The sequence below is a fragment of the Lotus japonicus genome, chromosome 1 (genome assembly GCF_012489685.1).
Source record: "Lotus japonicus ecotype B-129 chromosome 1, LjGifu_v1.2".
Lineage (NCBI taxonomy): Eukaryota > Viridiplantae > Streptophyta > Magnoliopsida > Fabales > Fabaceae > Lotus > Lotus japonicus.
In genome coordinates, this window is record NC_080041.1 from 39,330,060 (window position 1) to 39,338,026 (window position 7,967).

General features: G+C 40.4%; 1 long non-coding RNA gene across 1 annotated transcript; it reads right to left on the reverse strand.

Annotated features, from left to right (window-relative positions):
* Positions 1–4,796: 4,796 nt before the first annotated feature.
* On the reverse strand, positions 4,797–6,914 carry LOC130731837 (uncharacterized). Its single transcript, XR_009016840.1, has 2 exons — positions 6,439–6,914; positions 4,797–5,038 (listed from the first exon to the last, which is right to left on the reverse strand). It is a non-coding gene; the product is annotated as an uncharacterized LOC130731837 (long non-coding RNA).
* Between the last annotated feature and the right edge of the window lie 1,053 nt (positions 6,915–7,967).

The window sequence follows — 7,967 nt, forward strand, 5'->3', positions numbered from 1 at the left end:
TTCCCGGAGCCTCATCATCTTCTTCTTTAGTCAAGTCAGCTTCTGGCTTCAACTCTGTAGTTGACGTACCTTCTTTAGGTGCAAGAACTGGATGAGTCCACCCTTTGATAACATCCTTCCATGTCTTTCTATCAATGGATTTGTGATAGGCAACAATACGCGCCTTCTAGTAGTCGTAATTAGTACCATCAAGAATTGGTGGCCTGTAAGCAAAGCCAACATCCTTCGAACCGTCCATCGAACCAGAATTTGTCCTCCCTGGAGCTCACCCAAACAGAACAGGGTGTTTGCTCTGATTCCAATTGAAATTCTAGTTCACCTCAGACAGATGTGTTACACAATGTTCAGGACATTGTGTAGAACATGCACAGAATAAAACACAACGTTAAAACAAATCAAAAGTAACAACAACTACAAAAGTAAATAACACAAGAGTTGTTAACCCAGTTCGGTGCAATGCCACCTACGTCTAGAGGGCTTCAGCCCGAGAAAGACAATCCACTATTATAGAGAATCAAGTACATCAAGGTCTTAGTTGAAAAGACCATGTTCACAGCCTTCCTACTTATTCCTACCAATGGATTATTACTTAGAACTCCCCCTAAGTATGAGACCCCTCTCACTTTCTCTCTCAATCACTACCTTAGTGATTGAATCTCAAAGTACAAATGGTTGTAGAGAAACACTCTCAACGAAACACAACAACTCAGTGCTTAATTGATCAATGGAAGCACATGAGTTGATTACAAAACACACACAATGGTGTTTGCACTCTTTTTGTTGTTAGAATTTGGGGTCGATGATTCGAAAATTACCTTAGGGTATTTTAGAGACAATATTCTTAGCTAGACACTTTGCGTTGTGAAGACGATACGATGTTTGGCTAACCATATTGCATCATTCATCCATGTTTGAGGTTATGCGGCGGGACACCGGACCTCGGTGGAGCCAGTGGGATCGAAAGATCGGGTTTCCACATAAGAACACCAAGAGTGTTCCTAAGTAGCAGACTTAGTAGCTAACCTACGGGTTAAGGCCGATCTGAATACATCTAGGTGGTAAGCGACACCCGAGTGTAATGGTTAAACACAAGGGCCTGTGTTAGGACTGACTCCATGGTGCCCAACCTTTCCGGAGCATCCTTTTAGCATGACATTGCATTTCATACCAGGCTCTTAATGGCTTGATGATTTGATGTTGATGAACATCGTTATGTTATTTGATGAATTGATGATTAATGTATGTTGTTATTGCAACCTGAGGATATGATATTTATATGCCATGATAAGACCTATGAAACCTAAGTATCTAATCCCTTATACTTTATCTATTATCTGTATTATATACATTATTATGTGAGTTGACCCTCGCACCTTTCCTTCTGTGTATTGTTTGTGTTTGGGCGGTCAGCAAACTGCCAGATGTCACTGGGAGAGTGGTTCTAGACGGTTCACCCTTCGGGGGGGATTCCCACGAGATGATTGATCGGATTGACCCTTCCGCCTGGGTGACGGACCCCGTCGGTCACCACACGACTTAGAAGGGGAGACTGATGGAGGATACGATTGACGAGCATGGAGACTTGACGAAGGGAGTACTGTGGAAGTATACACTTAGCTTTGACTTGCCACCTATGGTACGCTTTGGACCCGGCTGTGGGATGCGACCACCTTCACCACCGTCGTCTTCTGAGGAGGAGAATCTGTCTGAGCTTGACGCCGCTACAGGAGCACTCCATGGACCGACACCTCTTGCTGCCATTGACCCTACCGACATTGCGTCTTCCTCGAGGCTCGTAGATCTAAAGAGGGAGCCAGTCGCCACACCTTCCATTCGTTTGGGTGTGTCCACATCCTCTTGTGGATATCGCATGAAACCTTCGGTTCACGTGATGGAGGAGGACATTGCCACCGACCTGGTTGACGTGGAGACAGGCTTGACTAGGGTAGTGTGTAGGACTGTGAGGAGAGAGGTTCTGGATTTGGATGTCGATGTGATAGTTGTGGATTCCGACATCGAGGATGACTACACTAGTGAGGAGGAGGAGGGTTAGGAGACCTGCTTCTTTGAGTGACTTGAGTAGGTGTATATAGTCATTGCTCTGATTCGTCATTTGTACATTTTGGGACAGGGTAATTTCCCGACATTTTGCTTTTTGTGTGGTTCTCTGTATGGGAATCACATGGAGTAGTCAGACGTTAGGAGGTATGGAGGAGGCCTTTTTGGGATGACTCTCCCACACTTTGGAGGAATGTATTTATAACTCTTACACTTTTATCACTTGCCTTCGGGCGTACTTCTGTCACTTGCAGGTTTTTGTGGCAGTTATAGTTACAGGAGGGGTTATATATATATATATATATGGTATATCAGGTTATGTCTTAAGCTTTGAGTTAAGTCCTTGTTTTGACAAGTCTTATTTTAAAAAGAAAAAAAAAATACTTGCATTTTCCGCACTTTGTTTTAGGACAGGTTACTATTGTGACTTCCCGAAAGTCGGGATGTTACTGAAACAATTCCTTGTTATCTAAATCTTCACAAAATTGGGTCCATAAAGAGGTAAACATGAGAGTTCTAACTCTTTAAGTCAGCTTCACGGGCCTTCAATCGGATCCTAAGTTCTGTAGCCCGAGACATGGTCATTTTTGTGCAGACTAGTCTAGACTCGCAAGATTAGCAATAACAACTTTGCAAAGTAATTTTGACAAGTTAGATATACATTCTCGAATTTCACTGAACATGAAAGTTTTAGGGCTTCTAGTAAGCTTTCTAACGACTGCATTTGGATCTCTGCAGCTCCTTCAAAGGGTCAAAAATGTTAAGTTCAAACGCCAATTGTATCGCTTATCATGTTTTGAATGATAACAATTTTCAAGAGTGTAAATGAACTAATTGTTTATATCATGTGAATTGCATTTTTCAAGAAATTACTCTTACACCCTTGAGGACATATCATCCAGAGAAGCAAAGCAAGAGGATGGCGCGAAGACAATGAAGAGAAGCTCAAGAAAAGAGAAGAGAGAGAAGACAAGTCAAGTCAAAGCCAACCAAAAGACAAAGCTACAAAGGCAGACGACAGAGTGAAGAAGAAAGTCATACATGCTTCATCGTCTAGACAAGAAGGTCAGACAAAGCATCAAGGCAGACTATACAAGCAAAGGAACGCTTTATCTACCAGATAATCTAACCAGAAGAAGAAGTAGGAGAATGATCAAAGCTTCAATGCACATCATCGATAAGCTAAGGATGATCAACACTACAAACGCAATAACACTAGCCAAGAAATGTCAAATCTGCTGGTGCACTCAAGCTGAAGAAATCAAGAAACATGAAGAGGAAAATCATCAAGATCATCTTCACAAGGAAAAGCTCAAACTTTCATGCACATCCTTTTGAGGAGATAATCAAAAGCTTTAGATCTACACATGAAAGATTTAAAGCTTCAAGGACACACGATGCAAGAACTGTCCAAGCCATTAGATCGTCTAAGAAGACTGTACTCAACGTCTACTAGATCGTCTATCTCAAGGTTGACCAAAGAAAAACAATGTTCAGAGAAAAGAGCGACATATTCAAATGGAAATATCTCTGACATTCTTGAGGAGAAAGTCAAGTGCTAGGAAATCACGCGATACTTTACAGAGCACTCTGACCAATGAAACTAGTGTAACATGTCAACATCAAAGTTTCCTCTTTCTCTCTCATTAGAGGATCAATGAAATGGAGCAAAGTTTATTGTCTACGCCTACAAGCATCTATCCAATACAGACAAACTAGACAATCCATTTCTGAAGAATTTGGTCAAAGATGAAAGCCTCAACAACTGAATGACTCAAATGAAGGGAATGAAGCACGCTCCAAACCGATAAATCTTCTAAAGGAAGATTGGTTGAAAAAAGAGCTTCGTCTGAGACAAACAAAGTAAGCAGAGCTTGAAAGGCAACCAATGTCTATCATGATATGAAGACTTCTTTGTCAAAAGATCAGCATGATGATATGAGTTCAATAGAAGAAACATCTGAACGAGAATCAATCATGTGAAGAAAGGTTGTCGTCAAAAGAGCTGAAGAAGAATGAAGAGGACAGAAGCAGAAGATCATATGAAGAATAATCAAGCTCTCACTCAAACAAGCTACAACGTCAAATCAAACAAATTTCCCATTAAAGATCTAGCCGAGAGAGCTTTGCGCAGAAGATTCAAGTTGAAAATCAAATATCTGACACATTGCGATGTTGAAAAGAAAAGCTTTGTGGTGTCACTATTAGATTTCCATATCTCTACGCCAACGGATAGAAAGTCATACCTATGCTATCTGTTACATGTTAGATTACATCTTTACGACATAAGGTCTCAATCAAACTGTACCACGCTCTGACGAAATAACCTTTTGTACAGTTTGATCCAACGGCTAGAAGTATTGTGAACAACACGCTCCAACGAGCCGCTACGGCTATCTTTCACTCATAGAAGATTCAAGAGTATAAAGGGAAGAAGTGATGAAGAAGTAGCATTTATTCTCACATAGATTAAGCTTAATGCTCAAATCACTTTAGTGTGAAAAGAAGCCTCAGTGCTCAACAGTCAAATGTCGATGATATTGTAACGCCCCGATTTCTCGAGTGTTACACAGTAACTAATTAACCAATTTTCGTAAAGAGTTTTCGTCGATTCACTTATTAATCTTCAATTAATGACAAACCTTTCATTTTACGAAAACTCTTGAAACATAACCTTTCCAAAAACACGCGGAAGTAACCAACATCGTAAAACTTTTTAAATAACCAACTGTAAAGAGTACGAATCAAAGGCCTGAATGAAAATAAAGATTACATCAAAACTTGTTCATTCGAATTTAAGCAATAAAATTGTTCGATACCAACACTTCGGAAACTCTCAACCCCAACAGAAAACAAAAGACTCTCAACCCAAACCCTATTCCTTAGCCTCTTCCTCTGAAGTGTAGTCGTCCTCCGGTATTGGCACGTCACGTAGCATCAACTCCCAAGAATGAGTCATCGCCATTATCTTCACGACCATCTACCCCCCCCCAAATAAACACATAGCAAACCAGCAGGGTCAGGTCCAACAAAAAGAATGATAATGACAAAATCAACAACAACATATATAATATAAGTACATTATATGTCTTTTATGGGAAGGAGTCAGTTACTAACGGAATCTCACTTCACACAACCCACCAAAACTTCCATGGCCATCTTCGTGCTTCCGCAGAGGCACGGTTATCACGGTGACCGCAGTCAACCAAATCACGTGGAGCCGCAATGATCCACAAAAGTTCACGGTGACCGCAGTCAACCAAATCACGTGAAGCCACACCGGCCCACAAGGTTCACGGGAGACCGCAGTCAACCCAAATAACTCCCTCGCGTGCAAGGTACCATCGTTCTCATGGACCATAGTCTACCTGACCTATGTCCAAATTATTCACATTTACTTGCAAGCGAGTTTATTACACTTTTCTCTTTGTTAAGTCTCTAAAGTCAATCCTAGAGTCTTATCATACTCTTTATGCAACAACCTTCACAACACAACATTCACGGGTTACAAGGGAATTACGGCTAGGTGAGCGACCCTTGAACCATTAACTGAGAAAATAAATATAATCCACGTAAAGGAACGCAAGAACATTCACTCATACATAATATATCATCGCAACTTCAACATATTGACAGCAGAAACAACTTTCACAAAAATAGAGCCACAGAATGCATCTTTCAACCAAAAATCACGTATGATACCTTTCTTGAAATATATTTTAAATATCTACAACTCTCTAGTGACACACTTGTTCATTTGAGTCCCAGAATTAGGTGATATTAGGCCTTAAAGCTAACCGTCCGGAACAGGAAAAACAGCAGGTGTGACAGTTACTAAACACGACCCCCAGATCACATTACTAAACCAAAAATTATGATTTTTATATGTCTGGAAAGATATTTCAAAAATCTACAACTTTCATTTTAATCACTTTTTCATTTGATGACCATAAACAGGTAAAAAGGGGCTCTGAAGTCCGCTGTCCAGTACAGGAAACTGGCAGCGAAACTCCCATGCCTCTATGGTTTTCAAAAATAATTTTCCTTCCTTCCCCTTTGATCATGGCAATCTTGGTACAGCCCCCAACAACCAAAATATCCACTCAAAATTTCAGAACCAAACATTTAGCAAGGATCATGTTATAACAAGTGCAAAATAGCACAAAACTTAACAAATACCATGGCAACTCGCATAAAATCATAGATTCAGATCATAAACAACGTTTGAGGATCATATTCATGGCTTTTCAAGAGAAAAATTCCAGCAAGCAAGCATGTACAGGAAATCATGCAAAAACAGTCCAAAACTCAAGTTGTTTCTCATGGCAATTCATGGCATATTCCCTAAAGAACCTACCCATTCCTAGAACCAGCCCTTACCTCGGGTTTTGAATGAATTTAGATGAAAAGAAGCAGGATTTTGATGGAGAGAAGTGAAGAATAGAAAGAGCTTCCTCTGCTGTCCAAAATTCTCCTTCCTCCACGTGCTTCCTCTCCTTCTCGCGTTTCCTCTCCTTCCTTGCGGTTTTTCTCTCTTTCTCGTGTCTCCTCCTCCTCCTTGGTGGGCGGTGGTTGCTGGTGGTGCAAGGGTGACGAGTGGAGGCCTCTTAGGAGCAAGGGGAAGGGTTTAATTGGTACTAATCACTCTTTACTTCAGAAAAAAGTCAGAATCTTCCTCCCTTTTCCCTTTGCAAGGCTGCGGCATCACCACTAATGGGCTAGGATTTTCATAACCCTAGCTCCTTCCTTCTCATCCAAGTCACTTGGCCCACTTAGCCTCTTCTTAATCTCCTGATCATGACCTCATAAGTTCACTAACCGACCCAAATAACGCATTAACCAAGGCTTAAGCCCAAAGTTTTAAGTTAGAGCTCGTAAGGTCTGGGCAGCTGGACCTTTTCTCACTAAAACGGGGATATCTGAAGCTACCGATATCGGATTGACTCGAAACCACTTGGAGAATTTTCTAGATTTGAAGGGCTACAACTCTCATGAAGGAAGTTTTCCCAAATAAAGTCGTTAAGACCCTCTAAAAAGTCACACAAGTTGACAGTTCTAATCTGCCAGTTATCAAACATTAGCTAAAACTTCAATTTTATTCAAACTTTCATAAAATTGTTCCAAATTGAACTTAGGGCCTTACAGATATGATGTACTTCAAATGATCATATCATTTATCATCATCTGCTTAAACATGTAGAAAAGATATTCTTTAGAGTCAAATTCTTTCTCCCTCTATCATGTAACTGAACTTAAAGTATTCACTTAAGAGTCAAACCTTAACACTTTATGACTCATGAACTAAATTGATCTATTATCCCTCTTTCAAGAAGAGATTTTAGAGTAGAAGAAAGCAATCTTGAGAAAGATTGTTTTGGGGGAAGTATTGTACAATACTTGTAATGAAGGAGTATTTTCTAATACTCAATGCTTGGAGAGACAGTGGTAAAAGAATACTCAATGCTTTGAGAGGCAGCGGCAGAATAATACTCAGTATGCCTGGAGAGGCATGGACAAGAATACTCGTTTTTCTTGGAGAGGCATGGACAATAATACTCAGCATGCCTAGAGAGGCATGTGCAATAATACTTGATGGGAGAAGTCCTATATAATACTAAATGCCTGGAGATGCAGTTCTGAAAGAATACTCGCTAATGCCTGGAGAGGCAGTGGAAAAATAATACTTGTGTTTTGCCTGGAGAGGCAGTGGCAAAAGAATACTCGCTATGCCTGGAGAGGCATGTACTATGTAACACCCCAATTTCTCAACTGAGGAATCACAATAGTAACCTAACAAAGTCCAACGACTAATTCGTAATCCTAAGGAAAACAAGATATTTTTTTTTAAAACAACTAAACACTTTAACTATAGGGTTTTAAACATAATATAGCCTTAATTAAGCAACACG